The sequence below is a fragment of the Staurois parvus genome, unplaced genomic scaffold (genome assembly GCF_062004578.1).
Source record: "Staurois parvus isolate SC_StPar_1 unplaced genomic scaffold, SC_StPar_1.0 ptg000448l, whole genome shotgun sequence".
NCBI classification, from domain to species: Eukaryota; Metazoa; Chordata; class Amphibia; order Anura; family Ranidae; genus Staurois; species Staurois parvus.
In genome coordinates this window covers 4,464,769-4,489,872 of record NW_028318244.1, presented here as the reverse complement: position 1 = coordinate 4,489,872, position 25,104 = coordinate 4,464,769, and the positions used below count along the sequence as shown (strand labels likewise).

Below are 25,104 nucleotides of genomic sequence, written 5' to 3'. Positions count from 1 at the left end.
TTACTCTACTACACCTACTAGTACATTATTTTTGGCAATGACCAAGTCCTTCATACTAAAAGGGTGCCTAGAACTTTTGCTGAGCCGAAAAAGCTGACATTCGTCAACAGCACCAACCAAAGCATTGGGAGGAAGGACATTTTTTGCATCTAGCGTTGAACATCAGGGCAAGCCTGGTCCTGCCTGACAGCGAATGGGATAAACCAGGTATTACACATTCATGTCCCATGCTGCAGAATGGTAAGCAGCAACAGTCTGGTGTGAAGATGGGGATATGGGACTTCCCCAAGAAGGACCCCATTAAATCCTTAACGCTCATGCAAAATCAGGGTCGGTTGGTCCTAGACTTCAGAGTCTGAACATGGGAGTGAAAAGTTTGGAGCATTTCTAGGGGAAGGAAAAACTTTGCACAGGACAAGGATTAGAATCAGGCTCAGATATTCAGAGCAATGAAAGGATCCAGCTCTGAGTTCTATTTCTAGAATTTGAGGATCATCCCGGATCTCAATAGGATCTGCACAGTCTGATGGATGTTGACTGACCTGTTGGCATTTTGCACAGTAGAGTAGCAGATGGCTAAAGAGGGATCACTTTGATGCATTTGGCCAGCTTGAATATGTATTGCAATATATGGAAAGCAAGAATCCTTGTTTACTAGTAATAAGTAAGTGTGCATTGAGAAGACCCTTGATACAGTAGACAGGTCCAAGGCATGGCAATACTTAGAAAAAAAGGCTACAAGGCCTGGAAAGTCCCCCACATGAAAGTTACAATGACAAACCTGGCAGACTCCATGGATGATATATATATATATATATATATATATTTTTTTTTTTTTTTTTTTTTTTGAGTGGGTACCTATTGGGAAAGTGCAACACTACTTGTGCATGGACAGTGGGAAGCCAGCTGTAAAGCACCAGAAAGTCAGCGCCGGCTTCCCACATCCAAGATGGCCATGCCGCAGAACCCTAAGACCGGCAAAGAACTGGCCTTGGTGAGGACAGCGCTGGATCCCTGTTATGTTTATTAAAAGTCAGCAGCTACAGTATTTTTTTTTTTTAGGGCAAAGTTCCTTTTAAGGATAATAGCGAAAAACTGAGGCATGCTAAGAGCTGGAGGAGTTATTCTGCGCCATCCTTACTGCTTTCTTGTTTTAGCATCCCATCTCCTGAAGGTGGCAGCATAACACAGGGTTAAAACTATAGATCCTGTGTCATGTACTATACTGTACAAATGAGAATTGTGTTTGTTGTACAAATAAATTCTGGAATCACCATGGTAAGACTAAAATGCCAATTAAAATAATAAATCTGGACTTACCTGTCTCACAGGTAAATATCTTCAGATAACATGTTGGGGAATACTGTAAATCTGCCCATGAAGCGGCACACTTGTAAGATGTAGTCCAGCAAAAGTGACATGCAGAAAAAAAGAATTGCTGATAAATGTAATTCTTTATGGTTGCATGGGGTCCCTCCAAAATCTATACCAAATCCTTATCTAGCCATTCAGCTTGACTGGTCAGGAAATAGAGAAGCAGGAAGCATGCACCCCCCTACTTCCTGAACCATGCCAGGCCACGCCACGTGCCCTCAACTTGGTAAGGGTATCTTGCCTGCTTCATAGGGACAAGGGCCTCATCACCACATCCCTAGCCTGGTGGATGTGGGGGGGGGGGGGAGTCTTTAGGGAGTGGACTTATCAAAACCTGGTGCAGCGCTCAACCTAAATGTTACCTACTAATAAATGAATACAATAATCATTCTTTTTAGGTGACATCCCAAAACGCACTTTATAACGCATTGATACACCATAAATAGTCACTCCAAAACGCACTTTTTAGCGTATCATATATCTTTTTGTGACATTAGGTTGGGGCCATATACAACAATAAGATTAAATAGTAATTAGCAGTTTTTTCTCTTTTCTTCTGTAAAATGTATAGTTTTTTATCCTATGTAGTATTTATGGCATTAGTTTTTATAGATATCAACAAAAATGATTTTAAATAGGTATAGATCGCCATATTAAATAGTCATCACTTCCTTATATATTTTTAGTACATTCCATATATGCATTTATATTACGTTGTTCAACTTTTGATTGCTGTTAATAAAGGTTTAGAACTGCATTAGTGCAGATATACATGCCCTGTTTTAACTTATATTTTTAGATTTAATAAAAGTGTAGGTTTCAGATATTAATAGTCCCCCGATTTGTATAGCTATTGGAGGTTCCTGAGAGGTAGGAGCATCTCATAGATTATCTTCTATACAGGACCCCAATAAAATGGCCACCGTAGGGTTACCTACAGTTTAAAAGTGTTATTTCACATGCTCCGGTTTAATATATATTGATCAGTTACATAAATAAAAGCGTAGAAATATAAGTATCATCAATAATATTACATTTTCCCTGGTAATGGCTGCAGGAGATTTCCTGAGAGGTAGGAGCAAAAGGCAGGTCCGCCTCTGAACTGTGATTGACATCCAGTTTCCCTATATAAAGCCGCATGTCACCAATGACGTTACCCTGAGGAAGTCTCGTGATAACGGGACATAACGCGTAGGAACGTGGTGACGTATTTTTGGCGTGGATGCCATCTTGCTACACCTAAAAACCCATGCAAGTACACCCATAGCATGTGGTTTTACAGCTTGTTCTATTTTAATGCAAATTGAGTGGGCAATTGGCTATATATGTTCTTAAAAGTATATTAAACTGATTTCCACTATGGAAGATGTCTTCTATCTCTACCTTCTTAATCTTAATGTGAGTTGGCTGTATCTCATTTAAACATCTCTGGAGGTGACCCTGCTGCTTATTACGCATAGCAGTGAAGGGGATATCAAGCGTTTTGGCCCGTTTGGGTCGCTTCAAGGAGGTGAGGGGGCAATTCAGCCGCTTATGGATTATTTCCCATTGGTTCTTATGCACATCCACTTCACGCAACTTTGAATTTTTTAATATATTTTATATACTTTTTTTGTATATTCTTTTTTATTTTTCTTTTGGACTTATTGCATAATATTATTTAAATTTAAGTGGTGTTGATGTTTTTCATAACATTATTTTTATATGTTCATATAATTTTGGTATATTTTTTTTCTCTTGATGTTATAACACAGCACTTGTCACTTTTGTGGAATTTGATCCCTCATTTAGGGATTCACTTATTGTCACTTGGTTCTTTTCCTTATTGGGCATTATTGAGCCATTGTGATCACTATTTTGTGAGCTATTGGTCCCAATTTCAGGGATTCTTTGTATACTATTTGTTTTTTATTCACATCAGTACAGTCCCATTTGGACTTTTTGTTTTCACTGTTTTTTGTTATGGTACCATGTTTAGTCACTTCTTTGTTTTCACTTTAGATCCCTGAGTGGATCAGTTCACTTCACGATAAGGGACTATTATTCAGTGTACACTAATAGTCACATAAAAATAATGATTATTGTATTTATTTATTAGTAGGTAACATTTAGGTTAAGCGCTGCACCAATATATATATATATATATATTTGTCTACTCTAGTATCCATTTGATATATGGATGGGTGCTAGCAGCCCTCCCAATTCGGTAGCATTGTTCATCTAGTAGCGCAGGAGGCTCATACTGTAGTTATCAGAACCTGGAATTCCTCTTAGGCCCCTTTCACACTTGGTGGAACCCATCAGCGCATCTGCTCTCTCAGCGAGGGGATCTGTCCGCTGATCCCCGCTGAGGAAGCAGGTGACAGATCCATGTCCGCTCCGCTTATGCAGAGCAGACATGAACACAGCCTGCTGTCCTCTATGGGCTGTTGGATGTAAACGGACCACCTGTCCATTTCCACCCGTCATCTGATCCAATCCGTCAGACAGATGGGGAATGGATCCCCATCCGTCTCTTTTTAGTGGGTAGGATCGAACCGGATGCAGGAGGGTGTAAACGGACACATGTCCGCTTACACCCACCGCTCAATAAAGAGCAATGGATCGTCCGATCTGATCCGCTTGAAATACAGACAACCAGGCCTGATTAGTCTGCTCATGTGAAAGGGGCCATAAGGATAGCAGGTCCCCAGATATCTTGTCTGGTTACTCATTCCCACCGAAAATACACTGTAAATAAACACACAAACACTGTTGACAATGTATGAAAAGAAAAAAAGTCCCACAGTGTTAATTCATCACCATCATCCAGCGATGTAATCACAATGAACAACACCCTACTACCCTCTGATAGAAGCACAACTATTCACTCTGCCATTAAAAAACATGCCCCACAGTGTAAATCCATCATCAATTACACTGTCCAGCGATTTAATTTAAATCTAGTGTCAGTCACAATGAGCAATGCCCGGCCGACTCGCCAACACAAACACGACATCGCACACCGATGGTCAATGAATATGTCCCACGGTGTAAATCCAGCATCAGTTACGTTGTCCAGCGAAGTAGATCCAATATCAATCGCAATGAACGACGACTCGCCAATATAAACGTGACGACCTGCGCCAACAATCCCCTCCTACTGGGATGTCCAGACCAGTCAGTGATATTGGCTGAAGTCATTCACCAAATATTTTGCTGGCCAGCTTGTTTATAATTTGAAAAAAAGAAAAACCGCAGGCAGTGGGGGCCACACAGTGTCAATGGTTTTAAAGGCTAAATTCACCTTTAGTAGCATGTTACATTTTACACCCTAAACATGGGTGTAACACGTAACATGCACCCAGGGGCGGACTGAACATTTGGAAACTTGGGCACTGCCCGAGGGCCCGGGGTCAGTAGGGGGCCCCATGAGATGCCCCTGGTACCTTTTTCATAGGCTTTTTTGAGTTTGGGCAAGGACACAGGGTCCCCATGATCCCTTATTGCCTGGGGTCCCCATGAGTTGTCAGTCCACCCCTGCATGCACCTATTGAACCTGTACCAAAGCCCCCTTCTCTGTGACAGCAGCTGTGGGTTCTTCTCCGTGTACCTGCTGCCAAATTTTTTAAATGGTGTGGCTGTGCAGTGGGCAGAGATCTGTGAATTAATGAATTAATGATCCACAAAGGCAGTTCGACTTGTGGTTTGAAAAGACTGCGAACATGCTGATCAGTTCGCTCATAGTCCATTTACACTGCCTACAGCTCTGCAACTGAACGCCCGTACGTTGGTATAAGCCAGTGTTTCTCATCTCCAGTCCTCATGGACCCCCAACAGGTCATGTTTTCAGGATTTCCATTATTTTGCACAGGTGATTTGATCAGTTTCACTGCCTTAGTAATTACCACAGCTGTTTCATCTGAGGGAAATCCTGAAAACATGACCTGTTGGGGGTCCATGAGGACTGGAGTTGAGAAACACTGGTATAAGCACAGAGGGTGTGGCTAGCGGTGACGTCACCACGCACTCCGACGCACGTGTCCGGATCACGTGATCGTACTACCACCATTTTGAGTGCAGGCAGGCAGGTGAGACACTGGATACAGGGCTCTGTGCCCTGATGTATCAAATGCTTTTTTCTTACTTATTGTGAGTGTGATTTTAAGGGGGTTTTTTTTACAATAAATTTGTTGGATAATATTACACTGGCGAGTTCTTTCTTTACCCACATGTGCTAATTTGGATATGAGAGGATCTTCCTTTGGAGTTTGTTTGGTGGAATACCGGATATATATTGATATGCTGATTGATTACCAACACATGAGGATCTTCTTTTGGAGTCTTTTTGGTGAATATATACTAATATGCTGGTTAATTACTAGCACATGGTGAGTGTGCATTTTGATGGGGTGTTCTGAGCACTGAATATCACATTTGATGAAGGAGGATCTCAGTACTTCATTGATTGAGGATCATTGATATATGGACTTTTTTGAATGGACTATATTGAGATCCCTTATTTATGTTATTGCACTATTAATTTGCACATATTTGGTGGTGGTTATATATATTTGTGCAAATTAATTTATTGATTCAATTTAGGATTGCGCTATTATTTGTGGTTATTTTGTTTATCACAACTTATTATTATTTACAGTTTTTTATTAATAGCAGCACCTATTAATTATATCCACTCTCTGTTATATTGGCGCAATAATGTTGGTATAGGAGGAGTGTCATACTCATAGAGACATTTCTTTGGTGCCTAACCTTATAGTAAGCACAGACCTGCAGGTATTGTGTGCAGGAGCCTGAGGCTGCATTCACACTTCAGTGTTTTGTAGCTTAACCTGTTTTGTAGACGCCGAGCGCCCGCACATTTGCGTTCTATTAAAAAAGAACATATGTGCTGAGAGCGCGTGCCCTGCGAGCTCCCAGCACACATGTCCAGTACTCAGGGAAAGGTCCCGGTCTCCTCTTTCAATTGGGACCTTTGCAAATTTGCATCAGTTAGTGGTGGTACCACCTAGCAACCAATCACCTGTTGCTTAATTCGAAAGGTTAACTAAGGAACTCTGACCTCCATCCAGCACTATGCTGCCTCCCACTCTCCGCTCTGTAGTGGACAAGAGAGTGGCTGAGGCTGGGGAGAAGCAGAGCTGTGTTCACAATCCAGCTGTCGGTAGATTACAATTGTCAGCTTGCCGAACCCTGTCCTAAGACGATCGGATGCTCCCTGGATCGACAACCTATGGTGTTATTTCTTATTTCTGTAGCCAAACTTTGTATCAGTTGGTGGTGGTATCACTACTGCCACTAAATGAGTGACTTCCCCTCCCGCTGGCTTGTTTCATGTAGTAAACAATCCAGCGGGTATCTCCGAGTGAAGTCATTGACCAAATATGGTCAATGACATTAGGTAGCATGGCTTGTTAAAGCGGAATTAAAGTCCCACTGTGACCCACCATGAAGGCAGGTTTCTCTAAATAAACACAGTGAGTGATCGGTACCGGCAGGGTACAGGAGTCAGCATGGCGGAAGACAGTGAGAGTTGAGGACTGGGTCCCTGTTGGCAGAGCCCTTAAAGCGGAGTTCCAGACATTTTTGTGATTATTAAAAGTCAACAGCCTACAAAAACTGCAGCTGCTGACTTTTAATAAACACACCCTTACCTGTCCCAGAGTCCAGCCACGTTCTCACACACGCAGTCCCTTCTCTCCTTCTGTCCTCCATGGCGCCAGCATCTAAACTGTGGGCACCAAACTATGACAGCTTCACAGCCTGGTGGCCACTGCGCAAGCGCAAGTCGCGTACTAATTGCTCCGGCAGTCTTCTGGGATCTGTGAAAGTTGCCAGGAGACTAAGAGGGAGGAGGGGGCCGAACTTCCGGCTCACTTCGCTGTGGCAAACTGAGCCGGAAGTGGGAGCGGGTACCTGTCACAAACAGGTATCCGCTCCTCCCTCCCCTCCAAATGGTGCCAAATATGACAGTGGAGGGGGAAGGAGGAGGCAAATAAGTGGAGCTTCCACTTTTGAGTGGAACTCCACTTTAGGAGATCTCCTCTTCCCCACACAGCACATCTCCCCCCTCTCTCTCCCCCTCTGTTCTCCCCCCCCCCCCCCCTCTCTCTCTCTCTCCCCCTCTTTTCTCTTCCCTCTCTCTCTCTCCCCCTCTCTCTCTAGGCCCGCCTAGCAACCAATCACCTGCTGGTTAATTTGAAAGGTTACTGAGGGAGCTCCGCCCTCCATCCATCACTATGCTCGCTCTCCGCTCTGCAGTAAACATGAGAGCAGCAGCGGCTGGGGGAAGCAGGGCAGAGATAACGATCTATCTGTCGGCTGCCCGCAGTCGAGTGGTAGATTGCAATCAGCGTCTTGCTGAACCCGCCCTAGGGCCATCGAATGCTCCCTGAATCAACAACCTATGGTGTTATTTCTTGATACAGTGCGTTATGTGTTGTTCTGACATAAAGCTTGCTGTACACTAAAAACAACAACATGCTGACATCAACCCGATAGCAGAATAACTCCATGATTGGTGTTCTGCTGTAATGGAGGTTTAGGATGTCAGCAATGGGAAGGAGAACAAACTTTTTGCCGATGCTGACTTTAATTTGGTGGTCATCTGCAAATTCTATTGTCAGCGGTTGTCTCTCCAGCTCTTTGGTCTCCTTACCTGTTGTGTCAACAATGACACCTTTGTAGTGCAGTTTTTCTGCAGTATATTTGACCTTTTTGATGCTAGTGGGTGACTTAGGGCTGAACAATTTATGAAGCCAGGTCCTCTTCTTCCTAGTTTGCTTATTCTCCTTTTCTTTCCTCTCTTCCTTCAGCCCCAAAATCTTAATGTCATCTTGCTTCTCCGTCTCCTTCTGCATCTTTTTGTTCATGTCAATATTGGATGACATTTGGCCCACTAGGTTTTCTAGGCAACTGTTCCAGAACCTTTGATATTGGTTTACCTTGTCCTGGTAATATTTGAAGCTGACGTTAAGGGCATCCACTGCTTGGCTGAGCTTCGTTATTTCAGCTTGTTGCTGCAGCTGAAATTCATTTTCCTTTGTGACATCCATGTCAGTATTGTTCAGGATATCTTGGGAGTCCATTGCTTTTGAAAGCCCAGCATCCTGTAAAGCCTTTGGGTTTGTCAAATTTTTCTCTTTTTGTGGAATATATTTGCTGCCTAAGGAGAGGCAGACTTTAGTTGCTGTCAAGTCTCCACCTCTGTTAGCAGCAGCTGCATTCTCATAAAAAAGAAGATCTTTAACCTTAGGAACTGGTCCAAGATCCTTGAAAATTTGATAAAGACTGTCTTGTTGGTTTGGGATGACCACTTTTTCATATTTTGAAAGCAGCTTATGTGTGCTTACAATGTCCATTGCATGAAGCTCTATCACTGGATTCTTTAGGGAAATCATGTCAGAATATTCATTGAAGCCAAATTCTTCCTCTGGTTCTGGAACATTAAAAACCTCCTCAAACATGCTCCTGAAACGTGGATGGTTTTTGATTATATAGTCATTCTTGATTGAAGCTCCAGCATTTTCCTTGGGGAAATGGCTATTAATTAATGTGTGGCCGACAAGCACAGCCACGATCATGAAGTTCTCTTTTTGCCCTGATTCTGTTGACATCTTAAATTTCATTATTCCAAAGTCATCTGGAGCTGCTATAGCTGGCTGGAAATACTGGTACATGAAAAGGCTAAGAGTCTCAAAGACTTCATCTGCACTTGCCTGGGGGAACTTTTTATGCAGGGCTTGTCTTAGGACTCTTGTCACATACCTTATTCCATAAGGTATACTGTGCACATCTGAGAATATTGCATTTAAGACTAGGTCTGCCATGTAAGGAGTGAGAGAAGGTCTTTCCAATAATCTGTGATTTAAGTGAAATATCCTATCTATCACTTTAGTGAGCTTGTTGTGGAGGACATCACATTTTGCAGCCTGCCTGTAAAAGCTGAAGGCAGTCTCAATGCTAATTAATTTTCCTTCCACTATATCCTTGATATGAGTACATTTTTTCTCAAACTCATACTGAATAGCATTTCCCAAAAACTTGACAAAATGATATTCCTCTCTTGGAGTTGAGGCATGATTGTAGAGTCCGGGAAGAAGCCTTTCTTCAAGAATGGTATAGTCATGTACTGACATTCGACAGATGAGCTTGAACAGGTACTTTGGTTGGGTCTGTAGATGATAGAAGAGGTACTGATAGGGTTCCAACCTCTGTGTCTTCCTGCTCAGTTCAAGCATGCGTTGTCTGTCAATGGACATCGCATCTTCAATGTCCATTCTGTTGTCCAGCTTTAGTTTTGGAAATCGGGACACAAGGCTTTCTAGTGTCCGTTTCCCATTCACAAGAATTGATATTTTCTTGTCCAAGGTATTCAACTCCTCTTTTAGTGTTTGGATGGCATTCATTTTAGTGGAAACTTCACCTTCTAGGTAATTTATCAATACCTCTTGGGGAGAAAGGATATCCAAGGAGGAGTCCAAGGAATGGGAATCCTTTAGACTGGAACTAACTGATAATCTTTTGCTTCGGAGCAACTTCTTGGAAAGCTTTCCAGCGTGGTTGCTCCCAACAATTGAGCGTATTTCTACAAGGGATGACATAACCTCATTCTCCATAGTTGTAAAACCTGTAAAATAAAAGAAAATGGTTTTAATTGTGTTCTAACCTTTCCTCACTTTGTCTAAAACTAAGAAAACAAAATTGTGAATATATACTGTATAGTGTGACTTTCTGGGCATTAGACACCAAAATGTTTGTCCCAAAGCACTGTCATTATTGTGACCCTAGCTGGCTTGTCTTCAGCCACATGGAAATAAACAGAAATTGAGCCTCTTTGGCAGCACATTAAAAAAAGGCTGACTTGAAGTGGTTGTAAAGGCTCAAGGTTTGTCACCTTCATGCATTCTATGCATGAAGGTAAAAAACCTTCTGTGTGCAGCAGTGCCCCCCAGCTCCCCCCCCCCCCCCAAATACTTACCTGAGCCCTATCGCAATCCAGCAATGTGCAAGACAGCCTCATTGTCCAAGGTCTCTGCCTCCTCATTGGCTAAGACAGCAAGCAGGAGCCACTGGCTCTCACTGCTGTCGATCACAGCCAGTCAGCCAATGAGGTGAGAGAGGGGGCAGGGCCAAACTGCAGCTCTGTGTGTGAATGGACACACAGAGCAGTGGCTTGGGAACATTACCACAACCTTCCCACACCCGATAACCCCCTCCTTCTCTTCCTATTTCTTTTTCACCATTCATTAATCTTGGATTGGTCCTTAAAGGGCCCACTTAAAAAAAATGAGGGGATATTCACCTACCATGTAAGATATATCCCTTCTGACTTTAAAATTGCTCAGGTAACAGTTTAATCCAAAGCCTGTCCACACTAGGCATAATAAAGTTATAATGTTGAGAACCAATTCTACACTATATACCATTCTGCTACATATGCAGATCTGTCACATATTATCCGGCTGTATGTACACAACGTAAAACAAGTATATGGCGTCAATGACAAACAATAAATACATGTAAGCCTAAAGAGCATCTGTGCCCAGACTATGGACATTAAAGTATTCCTATAATTTAACAAGCAGTAAGGGAGCTTTAAAACAAGCCCACCCTAACCCCTCTAGCTGTATATAATGTGAAGTCATTATTACCAAACAACAAAGATGTTACAGCACCTGCCTTGTGTTCCCATTAGGGGGCAGCACCTGCTGTGTTTCTATTAGAGGGCTGGATGGCTGCCAAGATTCAGCTCTCAATAGAAAAGAATAGGGAGAGGAGCTGACTTTGTCACTGCCTGTGTTATGAATGTGTGTGCACAGTACTTGTAGGTAGAGGTGAATGAGAAAAACATGTTTTTGTTCAAAATATGGGAAAAAAATGTAGACAAAGTTTCTTACTTTTTCGCTGAGATTCAACAGTGGTCATTTGATGAGAAATGTTTAAATTGGAGCACATTAGTGCAAATATAAACAAGATATTTGAAGAAAACGCCTTTAGCAGTCTAGTACAGTACTGCTCACCACGGAAGACAGAAAGTGTCTGCCTGCTACACTGTGACATCACACAGAGGTCCATGACCACAGAGGTCACATGACCACAGTGAGCACAGCTGATTGGTTGCTATTTTTAGATCTTGTTTTGAACAAAGAACTCTGGTCTAAGGAGCCCAGTAATATGTTACATAAGGGGTTATGCACTGTAATTATCAGGAATACTAATGGGATTAATTCACAAACCCCTGAATACATATATTAATTGTGCTCACATGTAATATTTAAACTTGACTACATTGAAAATGACTGTAATATTTTATATATAAAATAACATTTGTATCTTAGTGTGTTAGCTTTGTGAATGAAGCCTGCAGAGTGGTGTAAAATCAGGCTGTTTTAATAGGAGAAATTGTTGAAATCAATAAATCAACCAAATGTTAATTTACAGCAGTTTGTCTTGGGGTAGGGCTGGTGGGGGGGGGGGGGGTTGTTAGGCGGTTTCCATCCCCCACCTTTAGCTGTGGAACTGTAATTTTCAAATCTCAGTGGATTCAACTGAAAATAACAGTCATTTTTTTTTCAAATTTAGAGACTTCAACCTGCTGCTGAGGCATGGTATGGGGGATGGGCAACACACCTTTATAAACAGTGCTACCCGTACTAATGCAAGTCCAGAGCCATGTTTAGATAGCTTGTTGGGTGATGATGTTGTCTGCCTTTCAGAGGGGACACTGGAGGTTTAATTCACAGAATTAATACACCAGGATAGTATGCTTATATTCTATACACACATCAATCTACAGTATATTTAATGTAAACAGGAAGCTCTCCAGCAGATTGTTGCAGTGTACATGGATGAGGCAAACCATTTAAAGTATAACTGGAGGCAAACCTTTTTTTCTAGTTATGGATAGAGTGGAGAGGGATTAAAACCCCTGTCAGATTTTATTGCTGTCTGTGTCTCCGTTAGGGAGATTTGCCCTCTCTATTTGTCCTGATTACCATTATCACTGAAAGTAAAAGAAAATCCTACATTTTGGGTTGTACCCAGAAAAGTAATAGGGGGGAAATCTTCCAATGGGGACACTAGAGTCTCCAAGGAATTCTGTTAATTTGCTGGGATTTCTTCTCGCTTCCTCTTTGGCTATGGGACAAGAAGTGAAGGGAAAGGCACAGATGGCGAAAAAAAAATTCTGACAGGTTATAACCCCTCCCTTACTCTATCCAAAATTAAAAAAAGGGATGCCTGTAGTTCTACTGACGGGTGATTAAAATAATCAGCTTTTATTTATTCATGTTGCTTGAGGTGATTGTAGCCCTGTTAGTGCATTTGCGACAGAAACAATTGAGTACTGTCCGTGATACTTTTTGTATTTGCACTAACATACAATTTTGAAGACAAGCTTTCAGGGAGTGTCCCCTTCTTCAAGGTCCAAGCAGTACTATACAAATCACAAAGTTTCATCAGAATGTTAGAAGAGATGGGAAAAAATAACGCTAGAGGTAAGGCACAGCAAAAGCAAAGAAGGGGGGAGGGGGGTAAGACAACACTCACATCACAGAGGGAGTGATGCTTGAGAAGCTTGGGTTTCCCAAAATTAAAAAAAACTGCTGTAAATGATTATAAAGTGTGAGCTGGAGTTTGGATTCAATTTGTTAATGTATCTAAATCTGCTAATACATGTAACACTCCCCTACCTCCAACAAACTGGTGCTGTCTTCTGTGCCTCCTATCTCATTCCTTTCAGAAAAGAAAACTATCATCTAAGTATTGGTAATCTGCAATATATTACATTTTTGGTTTTGGGCTTAATACCGCTTTAATATGCAATACAATGGGAACAACTGGGCCATGGTTACAATACACGGAGAACACCTAGGCAAGGAAAACACTGGCTGTGGGGGCCCGATGGCCTCACAATAAGTATCCATAGACAGCAGGTTGAACACTATGTACATAGACAGTCAGCTCCTGAGCCTAAACTGCAACAACGCTTTTCATAAAAAGGTCTGTCTTTTATTAAACAGCGTTAACTCCACTGACTGTGACAATAGATAGTAAGCTTCTGGGGCTAAAATGACAATTCCACTTCTCAAATCAGGCCTTAGGGGTCTTTAGCATGCTTAGTGTTGGTATAGAGAGTCAGTTCTTGGGCCTCGCAGACCAACCCTGGGCTTCAGGGTCTCCCTCAGTGACCCCTCTGTAGATGCCCCTGTGTGTATTTTAAGCTTTTTATTTAGCATACATTTTCTAGATGTTTTCAAGCCTGGTATGGGTTGTGCAGGGTCCTCACGTATAGTGGGTATTCCTCTATCATGCAGAGCTTAGAGGACCATATTACCACAAATGTATCCCTATCAGGCTCTTCACTATCAAATCAAGCCCTTGGCACTGGCTATCCGGGGCTCCATACAGATGTCCTTCCTTTCTTGCTGACATGGGTTTCATCAGATAGGAAATGAGGTAAAATCTGGAACAGCTACAGTGAATAAAAGAGCTTTTTTTTTTTTTTTAAAGTAGTAAAGGCTAGAACAGTGGTTGTTGCACTTCTTGTCTGGTAAAACCCTTGTCACCAAGACTAAAAGGGAAGATATATCTGTTCTGTTTTCTATATCATTTATCTTTATTGCCATAGGAACATAGAAGGCAAGAATGTTAGTATACAAGTCATGGTTGGCACATACGTTGCATGTCCCTTAAACCAATAAATGTGATTAAAAAAATCCAAGCGTTCCTTCTTCCTTGTCTGACCCCCCAAACAAAGCATAAGCCTTTTTTTGTATCACATAATGTTGTCAATTTGTATGGCATACCATGAAGATCTAAGGATTTTGAGGGGAGAAAAAGGGAAGAGGTCGGGCAGAGTACGGAAAAGGAATGTTGTTGGGAGTGATTATGAAAGGAGGGAATAGAGAGTGGAGGGGGAAGGGAAACAGGTGTAGGGGGTCTAGGGCAATTGTGGGGGGCATAGGTATGTGAAGGAATAGTATAGACCAGTCTTTCTGAGCTAGGGTTCTATAAAACCCTAGGGGTCCTCCAGAGGTTGCTAGATATTCCTTGAGAAAAGAGTAACCGCTGACACCAATGATCTTTTTAGCTATCTTTAAGGGGGCATTCTTCCTATTGAGGACCAATGTAAGGTACATTCTTTCCACTAATCACAGGTAAGGTGGACCTTCTCCCACTGACCACCTGTTTAAAGAGTCCCTTTTCTGCTTACCGCCAGATTAAGTGAGCTTTTCAGTAACCATCAACGTAAGGAAACTCTTCACTGATCATTAATGTAAGCTAGAGAATAGCAAAAAAAATGAATAACTCAGCAATGAAGTAAAAAAAAAGAAGTCAAATTTACTAAAAAAGATTTGTTGGGATTAAAACTGGAAGATAAAATTTTGCAATGCTGCCCTTTGGTAATTCCCAGTAGAGAGATCATTCAAATGGGTTTGAATAATGTCAATGCATTTCAGTCACATAACACCCTGCCAAAGACTTGTCTAGAGGGATCATGAATGGGTGCAAACACAGTGCCTCTTTAACTCCTTCATGGTCCCTTTTTTTGGTAGCTGATTTTTTTTATGTTTAATTTTTTGTATTCAATAAATGTTAATAAAAGCACAATTTCCATAAAATTGCTTGCAACAAATACATTTCATTACATGGGTTATATATATTCTGTATATATACTGTACCTCTGTAAGTCAAAGCTCCTTATCATATTACAATTACAATTCCTGTTACCATATATATTTACATAGATAAGATAGCATCTGGCCTATTAGTCCTTTTACATAACTCAGCTCAAAGATAGCAACTGCTGCATCAACCTTCTTCAATGGGCAGGAAGGGAGTGTTGTAATTCCATGTGTTTTGTTATCAGCTTCATCAGGTAGGCAGAGGTAAGCTGTGATATCAAATCATTGATCATTAATATTCAATAGTCAGTGTAAACATACAATATTACATACAAATCGCTATTTCAATCAATAGGAAAACTAAACAAAGGAAAAATTAATACAACTTATACTTTGTATATTAAAGGATAAGTTCACTTTTCACACCATGTTACATGTTACACTCATGTTGAGGATGTAACATGTTATGAATGAAAGGACCAGCCCTCAAACCCCTGCTTTGACAGCTAGCGCTCGCCCGACCGCGTCACTCATTCGCAGAGGGATGTGATATGCATGACACATGGCAACCAATCGAGGCGTGTTACCTAGATAAGGTGAGGTGTTCTACAGTAGTAAGTGGGTTGCTGCTGTGGGTCCCTCCCTAGCGGTCCCCCTCCCATAGCAAGTGGGCCAGACCAGCATTATGGAGACCTTCAACCTAGCCATATGGTATGAGAGTGAAGGAGTTACAACAGGATACACATGAGATCTGCGCTCTGTGTCTGGTGGGATCTCATTCTGTTACTGGCAGTGAGGTAACAGAGGTACGCTGGCTGGTGAAGTCATGGTGTATAGCGATGGGAAACCACCTAACACACATATCCAATTTATTACTATACACCATGGGAGCTCAACTGAGATGGAAGAATGCCTTGATGTTAGACTGTTCACATGATTGCAGTTCCTGCCTAGTCCCAGGCATTGGTAAGTGTGCCCTCGGGCAAAGGTACCCCTAGTGCATGGGCACATTAGGCCCCTCCCACATGCAGGTCCACCAACTGATCCCCCAGTTGCTCTCCAGTGACTTTGCAAGGGTGATGTTGAGGATCTGAGCAGCATGGAAGTGGAAATAAATATAGAAATCGGAGGGTACCTAAGACAAAGTGGGTATTCTGCTGGTTCTGGTAATCAGTTCAGATATTCCTACTGCATATCTTACTAGAGCTGACCATCTAATATATGGTGTGTTAGCCAATGTCGATTGTCATTGCAGGTACATCAGCTGATTCAGAATAATGTCCACTTTTCAATGAATGTGTTAATGAATTAATTTATCATTACAGATATTTATATAGTGCTGACAGTTTACATATTGCTTTACATTGTACATTTACATCACTCCCTGCCCTCATGGAGCTTCCAATCTAAGGACTCGAACTCTCATATATAAACACATGCTAGGGCAGGGAGTGATTTAGACAGCAGCCAAATAACCTACCAGCGTGTCTTTTGAGTGTGGGCAGAAATCAGAGAACCTGGAAGAAACTCACGTTAGGGCAGACACAACATGCAAACTCCATGCAGGTATATTCAAGGTTGGTATTCTGGCAGAGCATCCTATTATGGCAGGAGTAGATCACATCAGGAAATCCCGATGTTACAGATCATGTCAGGCCCCCTTCATCAGGCTAATGTAACAAATTGCAGATGGTTCTTTTTATCATCTGATGAAGAGGTCCTGTCAGGCTAGGTGTCAAAGAGACAATCTTTTACTCGCCTAGAGTGTGCCAACCTACAGAGCATGCAGCTACTGTACAGCCAGACATGTGCAGTACTTTAAAGTGTGCTCAATGCCTCTGACTCTTTATGCATCAGTACATATGCAACAGTAGGTTGCATTTGGGGAAGGAGAACAGACCAGGACCTTACATGAAGCTGGCAAGTGAAGGTGGATGAAAGATAAGTGCAGTCTAAGGTTGCAGTTAGGGGAAAAAAACAGACCAAGAGCTTAACCACTTGCCTACCAGGCACTTATACCCCCTTATTTACCAGGCCAATTTTCAGCTTTCAGCGCTGCCGCACTTTGATTGACAATTGCGCGGTCATGCAACATTGTACCCATATGAAATTTTGATCATTTTTTTCTCACAAATAGAGCTTTCTTTTGGTGGTATTTAATCGCCACTGGGCGCTTTACTTTTTGCGCTATAAATAAAAAAGTTTCTTTGTTTCTATGATAAAATTTTTCAAACAGGCATTTTTTCTCCTTCACTGATGTGCGTTGATGAGGCGGCACTGATGGGCACTGATAGGCGGCACTGATGGGCACTGATAGGCAGCACTAAAGGGCACTGATAGGCAGTACTAATGAAGTGGCACGGATAGGCGGCACTGATAGACAGCACTAATGAGGTGTCACGGATAGGCGGCACTAATATGCAGCACTGATAGGCGGCACTGATAGGTGACACTGATGATGGGTACTGATAGACGACACTGACTGGCATCACTGCTGGGCACTGACTGGCACAACCCCTGGGCACTGACCGGTGGCACTGACTGGCAGCACTGCTGGGCTGCACTGGTGGGTGGCAGTGGTGGGTGGGCACAGGTGGGTGGCACTGGTGGGCACAGGTGGGTGGGCACAGGTGGGTGGCACTGCTGGGCACATGTAGGTGGCACTTCTGGGCACAGGTAGGTGGCACTGCAGAGTGGCACAGGTGGGTGCACTGCTGGGCACAGGTGGGTGATCTGCTGGGCACAGGTGGGCGGAGCTAGTGGGTGCACTGCTGGGCACAGGTAGGCGGAACTTGCGGGTGGCACTGCTGGGCACCGATCATCAGGGCACTGATCATCAGTGCCCTGATGATCGGTGCCGATCCCCGCTCTGACAACTGCCGGTTCTCGGCAGTACTTTCCTCACGATCTGACAGCGTGAGGAAAGTGCAGTCGAGAACCGGCACTTGCATTTCCCTCTGATCAGCGTGTCATTGGACACCGCTGATCAGGTGGTAAAAGGCCGCTGTGATTGGCCTTTTACCACATCACGTGATCAGCTGTGTCCGTAGGACACAGCGATCACGGAGATCGCCGGGTGCGTGCCCCCTGGGGCGCGCAGGAGAGCGCGTTCTGGGGGGACGTCATATGGCGTCCACTCAGAACTGGCCGGCCGCAGTGCAGCCGTCATTCGGCTATCTGCGGTCGGCAGGTAGTTAATGAAGTCTGAAAGATAGGTCATGTCTGAGGTTGAAGCTGGGGGAGGAGAACAGACTAGGATCTTGAGTTAAGTTGGCAGTAACGTGAAGTTTGGTATTGAACAAATATGGAGAAGGGTCTGCTCTAAGTTTTATGATTGGAACTAGATGGAAAAGGATTTCTTAATTCTCCTTATCAGGAAGAAGAGACCTGTTATGGCCTCTTGGATCTAAAGAATTTGAAGGACCTTCCTTGGCTGAAGTCTGACATAGCAAGATAATGAATTAGGAGTCTGATTTTGGGTCTTTTACTGGAAAAGGATTGAATAAAGGAGGGTCTGATCTGAGGTCTGTAATTGGATGAAGAAGGGTATGATCTGAGGTTTGTAATTGGGTGAAGGAGGGTCTGATCTGAGGTCTGTAATTGGATGAAGAAGGGTATGATCTGAGGTATGTAATTGGATGAAGGATGGTCTAATCTGAGGTATGTAATTGGATGAATGAGGGTCTGATCTGAGGTTTGTAATGGGATGAATGAGGGTCTGTTCTGAAGTATGTAATTGGATGAAGAAGAGTCTGACCTAAGGTCAGGGAATGAGGTGTGAGGTATTATGTGAGGTATAATGAGGTGTGAGGTATAATGAGGTGTGAGGTATTATGTGAGGTATAATGAGGTGTGAGGTATTATGTGAGATATAACGAGATGTGAGGTATTATATGAGGTTATAATGAAGTGTGAGGTATTATATGAGGTATAATTAGGTACAGTGAGGTGTGAGGTATTGTGTGTGAGGTATTATATGAGGTACAAGGTATTATATGTGAGGTATAATGAGGTGGAAGGTATTATATGTGGTACAGTGAGGTGTGAGGTATTATTTGTGGCACAATGAGGTGTGAGGTATAATGAGGTGGAAGGTATTATATGAGGTACAATGAGGTGTGAGGTATTATATGTGAGGTATAATGAGGTGGAAGGTATTATATGTGGTACAATGAGGTGTGAGGTATAATGAGATGTTCTCATGGGGCTATAATATGATATAGTGAGGTATGAGGTGTGAGGTATAATGAGGTGGAAGGTATTATATGTGGTACAATGAGGTGTGAGGTATTATATGTGGTACAATGAGGTGTGAGGTATAATGAGGTGGAAGGTATTATATGAGGTACAATGAGGTGTGAGGTATTATATGTGAGGTATAATGAGGTGGAAGGTATATGTGGTACAATGAGGTGTGAGGTATAATGAGATGTTCTCACTGGGCTATAATCTGATATAGTGAGGTATGAGGTGTGAGGCATGATGACATATATGGTGCAGTCAGTACTGAGGTACATCCCCTCTCCTGGTGACGCCCCAATATTTAGTAGTCCGGCCCATACATACAGGCCCAGTGGGAACCCTCTTGTGTAACTATGACAATAGGAGGTTGGCAGCCATTTTGTTGTAGTACAGAGAGTCTGTTGCTGGAGACAGGTTGTCCCCTGGGACGGGCACTTGGTGTGGGTTTCTCATTGTTGTATGGCATTATATGATGATTATTCATTGGTAAGCAGTGAGAAGGAGCGATGTCAGCGCTGTGTGTGGCCTGTATATCTTTGGGAGGTATTATACGGTATAGTGAGGTGTGAGGTATCATGGCGTGTGCTGTGCAGTCAGTACTGTGGTATATCCTGTCTCCTATCAATAACAATGGAGACATCTTCATGTTTAGCGGTCAGGCCAGTAACATACAGGCCCAGTGTGAGCCCTCTTTGTAACCATGGCAACAAAAGTGTGACAGCCATTTTGTTGTAGTACAGAGGAGCAGTTACTGTTTGTTCCTTGGAATGGGACTGGACAGGGTATGGGATTATTATTATTTTATGGCCTTCTATAATCATCATTCAGAAGAGGTGTGAGCGCTCCACATGGACTGTATATCTCCTATGGCTCTGCACCGCAATGATGCGACTCCAGTTCATGTACACAAAGCCTCCAAGGTGAAAAGCAGTCTCTTGTCACAGTTCTGAAGTCTCCAATAGCAACCCCAAGATACTCAAGTGCTCCACGGGTCACCATCTACACCTGGGGTAGGCAACCTGCGGCTCTCTAGCTGTTGTACTACATTTCCCATAAGACATTGCAAAATTGACAGTTACAGCTATGACTTGTAGAGGCATGATGGAACTTGTTGGAGGATGCCTGCTCCGGATGTTTGAGAGCTCCTGTGATGGTGGGTGTGAGCAGTAACGGCTGGAAGTGTCTTAGCAACATCCTAGCAACAGGAAAGGATGGGATGATGCCATCTCTGGGAGTTTTTCAACCAGGCTTCAGTAGTGGCCTACACCTGTAGCAAGGCTGAAGCATAGCATATTGCATGGCTGTCCCATTCGCCTACGTAGCAACAGTACATGGTACACGTGAGCTGCATTCCAAGCAGCAGAGCCACTACCACAGATATTCCAGTTGTACTTGGTGTACCGGATGTGCTTCAGCAAGAGTTCCATGTGTTCGTATGTTTCCTTCATGTGTGCAGCATAGCCAACAGGGTATGCAAATGACAAAAACAGAAGATTTGTATAAAGCTGTATGTGATAGGTTTACCATTTGCGGACCAGCAATGTACCTGTATGTCGCTGTCCGCGCTGGCAATCTCTACTTGCGATCCGGAGCTTTCTGATCATGTGACCGCTGTGACAGCCAATCATCGTGGTCACATGATTAGAAGCCTCTTAAAGAGCCAGGAGGCGCCTGCGTTAAGGGGTTAAAGCTGAGGAGCGCTGGGCTTCCCAGGAACTTTTTCCATAAGCAGTATACAGTATTTGCCCACTATGGCATGCTTACCTTGTGCATTTTTTTTCTTCCAGCAGAGAAGAGGCCGTGGTTCCCCACTGACGCTCAGATTCATAAAGTGCAAGTCACCGTATAGAGCACAAGTCTTGAAGCTGGCGGAGTGCTGAGCACATCAGTTATGGTGAGTTTCTAGATTTATCATTGGACTTGATGATACTTGATGATACTGTGGCTTGATGAAACTGGCATCCCATAATATGTGACATCTGTGTAGTGATTGCATGGGGCTTCTGTGTGCCATCTCTAATGTTTTAGTCCACATTCTATAAAGTGAAGAGAAATGTAATATATTGCAGCTTGCCAGTCCATAGATGTGGTGGCTCCACTAGTTTTCTTTATGTAGCCGGACATCACAAATGGGGTTGTGATAGAAATTTATATTTCTAATTATTTTATCCAGTTGACACCAATGATGGGGTTTGTTTTATCCTTCTGGCACCAGCAATCTGAGACGTATTTTGAACCTTTGACACTGATATAGGCCCTATTTTACTCCAGTGACACCAGTGATGGAGCTTTTTTTTCCTAATGACACCAATAATATAGTTATTTTAGTGCTGGTTCACACTGATGTGGTGCGGGATTTGCAGGGAATTATTTTAATTTCCCGCACCACATCAGAGTCACACTCCGTTTATGCGAACCACTGCAGGTGTCTGTGTTAAAGTGTTACTAAACCCACAACAGTAAAATCAGTCTGTATATGCAGTAAAGTATGCTGGTTATACTCACTGTGGAACTTAAGGGGTTAATCCTCCACATTGTTTAAAAAGTCTCTTTGATCCTGTCTTCTCTCATCCTCCCCTTCTCCCACTACCCCCAAAACATCTTCTGATAGTACAAAGCCCTAGGAGACGCTCTGCACATGCTCCACAGAGCATTGCTAGAGAGTTTTTGTTTTTGGGAGGGTGCATGTGATCGGCACAAGGCCAATCAGCACTGTGCAGACAGAGGGTCAAAGGTCATTGTTGTAGCCCCTGGCTATCAGTCATGTAGCCTCATAAGACAGTGAGAGGAGAATGTAAACTCCTACTACAAGATTACCAGTGCTCAGCTGGATGCTGATAGAAGTCACAAGACCGCTCTAAATGCTGTTGAGTAAACGTATTTAGCAGTTTATTTTTACTAAAATTATTGCATTTCCATGTTCAGTGTACTGTGGGAGACCAGGTATAGTGAATGCAGGGTCCGGGGTTTAGCAACATATTAAGTGAACGACACCCCAAAAAGGTTTGCAGGTTCGGGTGAGTCAGATCACATAGTTGTGAACACCCATGAGTCCTGATTTCAGTGCAAAAAAAAAAGGTATGCACCTTTCCTGCGGGAAAGACTGCAAAGAATGGCATGTGATTTGAACAGGAATACAGTGCGATTCCTGTCCGAATCACATGCGGTTTCCCACACTGCAATAGTGTGAACCGGTCCTTAAACTATGGAGCAGATTGAGGAGTATCAGAGAGAAGAGGTACATCCTCTGCACTTGTTTGTGGGTCAAATTGGCATCTATATCCCTTTCCCTGTTCCCTTTTAGATATTAAATGGAGATGTAAATATTTTAGGGTTTATCATAATAGGGATCCTACATCTTTAAAATTCTGTGGGATAGATAGGATGGATGCCCCATGGAGAGGGGGTGATATGGTTAAAAGTATTTCTCAAAATTAAACAAAATGGATCTACCAGATGGGGACTTTGATCCCTAAAGGGTTAAACGCAGAGATTGACATTAATTGTTATTTATCTAACTGGTAGCTTTATCTGAGTGAAATTTAATTGTTTTGGGTGGGTATATATATAGAGGGAACAATATTTATTTATACTGATTTTGATTTAATTTTACATTTTTATTTTTTTATTTTATTTTTAATTTTATTTTCTTATTTTATTTTATTTTTTCTTTATTTTAGTTTTATGTTTAATTTTATTTTTATATTCTCTTAAATTTTTTTTTTTTTTTTTTATGTTTTTATCTTTTGTGGTATTTGTTTCCTCAATATGTATATTTACACATCCATACTATAATGTATATTATATATTTACATTTTATTTCTTTTTTAATTTTGATTTTCCTCTTTACATATGTAATCATTTTTTGTGATATGTTTTTAAGTTCATTTGCATGTCTCGGGTCTCCTTATGAGTTTGGGCATGGTTAGTTCAAGTTTATAATAAAGTTTTGTGGGGTTGAACTAACGAGTAGATAGAGATCTGAGCTATTCAATTTGATATCTCTTTGAAGCAGTGTTTCTCAACTCCAGTCCTCATGGACTCCCAACAGGTCATGTTTTCAGGATTTCCCTCAGATGAAACAGCTGTGGTAATTACTAAGGCAGTGAAACTGATCAAATCACCTGTGCAAAATAATGGAAATCCTGAAAACATGACCTGTTGGGGGTCCATGAGAACTGGAGTTGAGAAACACTGCTTTGAAGGAATCTCACAGGGTATGAGCAAGGGATGACAGCTAGTAGTTTACATATTTGTCTTTATTGACCTGTGGAAGAGAAGGGGAGGGACCTTTTATTGCTATTTAAGCGGCCTGAGACTGGAGGTGTGTGTCTTGAGAACGCCCTGTGGGTGGGGCAAAACGTGTCGACGCACTTCCGGTCTGCTGCCCTGACGTCCTGCGTCACTTCCGGTGAGTGGAACGCACGCCAAGCGGTGTGTTCCAAGCGACCATCTTTGGAGCTGTATCCTGTCATCCCTTGCTACAAGCAGGCTGTGAGGTCTCTGGTATGAGATGTGGAAGTAGTGGAACTCATTTGGGGCAATGGAGGCAATAAAATAGATGTTTTTATTCATCTTCACAAATGTGAGTGGTCTGGCAATTTTTACCAATATTGCATTTTTTACTAGCAGTATTACACTTTTATATATTTTTTCCCTTGCACTGCTGTGGAGTTTGGTGAGAGGAGAAGGTAGGAGCGAGTGGGAGAAAATACCTTATATCCTATATGGTGGGAAGGAGCCCTGAAAGCTTATAAAGGGGGTCTAGGAGTCCATAACATCATAATAGGCGCAATACTCACCATCATCTGGTGAGTGCGGTTGATGTTGGTTTTTCACTGGTGATTGGTGGAAGCATCATTTTGCTTGGATATTTGTTTTTTCACAATTGATTGGGGAGAAAGGACTTTTTCTTTTATTTGGACACTGTAATATGAATGATATTTTTTTAAAAAGGAATTTTTTTTTGAAAGGTCACTTTTAGAGATGAGCGAATTATTCAAAAATTCGATTCGGCTGATTCGCCAAATTCGCGGAATAAATTTGATTCGAGTCGAATATATTCGCTGCGAATTTAACTTATAAAAAGGGTGTTTCTAGGCTTCAGAGAGCCTTTATATTAGTGCAGAACACTGTACCTTTAATTTAAATGCCCTTGGAGTCTGCTGGGGAAGAGAAATAATACTGTCAGTCAGTATGACATGCAGATGAGTGCCGTCGATCTTAGAATCACCGCACACTTCACTCATTTGGGCAGTCACGGGGCCAAAACCAGAGTGTGGAGCCACAGTGTGGCGGTGGAGGTAGCAGCAATGGGAGGCCATACAGCACCCTATGACAAAATGGAACCCACCAGCAGTGTGAGGAGACCTGAAAGTGGCACATGGCAGAGTGTGGCGATGGAGACAGCAGCAATGGGAGGCCGTACAGGGACCCATGACACACTCTGGACCTGGCAGCAGCATGAGGAGGCGGTACAGGGGCCCATGACAGATTACGGGCCTGGCAGCAGCATGAGGAGTCGGTACTGGGGCCCATGGCAGATTACGGGCCTGGCAGCAGCATGAGGAGGCGGTACAGGGGCCCATGGCAGAGTGGCGGAGCGTAAGCAGCTAAAATTGAAGGCCATACAGAGGCCTATGTTAAAAAGTCCCCCCAGCAGCAGCGTGGGGAGACGACTATCAAGAGTCCAATGGCAGAGTGGCGGAGCAGAAGCAGCTTCAATTGAAGGCCATACACAGGCCTAGGTTTAAAAGTCCCTCACAGTTAATTCCAATAACGAACTCTACTCCTCCGTGCAATCTACTTACGAGACCCTGGGCAGGTCTGGGTCCAATTTGTGGTAGAGACTGGTTTTGTT

At 42.7% G+C, this 25,104-nt stretch overlaps 1 long non-coding RNA gene and 1 pseudogene across 1 annotated transcript in view; one reads left to right on the top strand and one right to left on the bottom strand.

The window, feature by feature from the left end:
• The window catches only part of LOC149453569 (uncharacterized), a 198,814-nt gene extending 177,671 nt beyond the window's left edge, over positions 1–21,143 (top strand). The window contains exon 5 of the long non-coding RNA XR_016314670.1: positions 21,032–21,143. This is a non-coding gene — a long non-coding RNA (uncharacterized LOC149453569). The remainder of the gene's footprint in view (positions 1–21,031) is intronic.
• LOC149453570 (ras GTPase-activating-like protein IQGAP2) lies at positions 8,041–9,782 on the bottom strand (annotated as a pseudogene).
• Positions 21,144–25,104: the final 3,961 nt, after the last annotated feature.